Raw genomic sequence first — 2,010 nt, 5'->3', positions numbered from 1 at the left:
TCCCAGGTGAATGGCAGTCAAAAGTTTTCCACTTCTGCGCACGGAACTGATAGATTGGAGGATATATTAATTCATAATGTTAACATCTAAATCGCATTCTAGGTTGCTTTTACTCCCTACGCCCACGGACTTCAGATTATTCCAGAGAGTTTTGGTTGGCAGATCCACGTTAAGTCTGGCCTTATAATATTGCCTTTTTGCATTTTTTGTTGCAAAAGTGGCACTATTTCTAGCAACACGATATGCTTCCCAATTTTCGTATGTTGGTTCGCGCTTCCAACATGTGTATAATCTATTGCGCATTCTAATAGTGCGTAGAACCTCCCCCGTGAACCATGGCTGCTTATTTTTAGGAATTTTCGCAGATTTTAAAGGAATAATTTATCAAAGAGGTACGTTACCAAGGAAGTAAACCCGTTCAGTTTTTAGTTTATATCAGGGAAAAACCACGCAGTATTCCAATCTAGAGCGTTGGTCTCACATTCTAAAGCATTTATATTGACAGCCCTGTAAAAGAATGGTTGGACAGCATTTTTGAGACACAGATTGTAAGATGCAAATAACATATCGTGATCGGATACACCAGCAAGGGAAAATTGATCGCAGTGAAGCATGTTAACAGAATCCGATACACAGACCAGATCTAGTTGGCTTGGCTTACAATTAGGAGCAAAACGCGTTGAAAATCTGTTCATTGCTTGCAAACCAACAGAAGCCAATCTATCTATCAAATCATTGGATCTAATGTCATTGTTTAACAAATCTATATTGAAGTCACCGCATAGTAAAACATGCTCATATTTAGGCGCTAAATCAGCCACTTGGATGAATAAACCACTAAGGTCAAACATCTTACACGGCAACCATCCCCAATTTCGACTGAAAGGTATTCAACCGGATCGGCACAATTTGATTTAAAAATGGTTTTTTGTCGCAGGCTGGATTTGCAATATATAGCAATTCCACCACCTTTCGACCCCGTTTTCCTATCGTTTCTTGTTAATTTATAATCATTAATTTATAATAATATACAACATCAACGTCGGAGTCTTGAAAGACACGATCAATATAGTCAACTTTATAAGAATTAAAACTTCGAGCGTTAAAGTGGCACAGTTGTAAGCCGGGATGTTTTTTACTAACAAGACTCAACAACAATTTTAAACTATTTTAGTCAGTGTTCGAACCAGTGCTAGCATTGAACATGTTCAGATCTATGATCGGCGCTGCTAAATTCGAGGTTCAGAAAGACGATGGCAGAAGCAAGAGAAAAGAACAAAGAAAATGTGAGACCAAAGAGGGAGACAGAGGAAATATATAAAGAGAAACTTACGGCTAAATAGTTGAATAAGCAAAACATTATTTCAGCAGTTTAAGCTACTTCTGTTGAGCGGTTTTACTGGCAAGTGCATCAACGCTTTCTTTGCTATCCACAGGAATCGCCTCTGTATTATGTCGCACTCTAACATGTACTCTTCCGCGGATGCTGAAAGCAGACGATAATAATTTCTGGCGTTTAAGTTGCGTTGCATAGTACATGTATTGGCCTTGGCCAGACTCTCATGCACGTATATCTTTCCCTCGCCGCACAAACCAACATCCGACAGCAATACAGGTCTCTTTTTGAGTTTGCAAAAACCAGCAATCGATTTAAAAAGCTGATTTCTGGCATGCGACGAATTGAGCTTAATCAATATCGGCGCTGAGCTTGTTTGGCTATTGTTTGGTCGCATACGAAACGACTCACGCATACCTGGATTGATGAAGTCAATCGCCCGACACACCCCCGCAAACACTTCCCTCAAATTTTCATCGCTGCTCTGCGGTATACCATTTATCATGATGTCAGTTGAAACAGCAGAGTTCTCAAACTTCTCTAATTGTGCACGCGCTTTGCTTGCATCTTCTTTGAGTGCAGAAAGCTCAGAGTGCACTTTGTCATCAGCAGGCGATCTCTGGCTCTCAACAGCAGTTACTCTCTTCTCAATTTGTTTTATTCTATTCTTCACG

At 40.0% G+C, this 2,010-nt stretch overlaps 1 protein-coding gene across 3 annotated transcripts in view; it reads right to left on the bottom strand.

Annotated features, from left to right (window-relative positions):
- LOC118747352 (protein male-specific lethal-3) overlaps positions 1 to 2,010 on the bottom strand; it is a gene marked incomplete at its 5' end in the record, with an annotated part of 33,213 nt that overhangs the window by 18,198 nt on the left and 13,005 nt on the right.

This window comes from Rhagoletis pomonella, unplaced genomic scaffold, assembly GCF_013731165.1.
Source record: "Rhagoletis pomonella isolate Grant_MI unplaced genomic scaffold, Rhpom_1.0 Rhpom_scaffold_00011, whole genome shotgun sequence".
NCBI classification, from domain to species: Eukaryota; Metazoa; Arthropoda; class Insecta; order Diptera; family Tephritidae; genus Rhagoletis; species Rhagoletis pomonella.
This window is presented reverse-complemented; position numbering and strand designations above follow the sequence as displayed.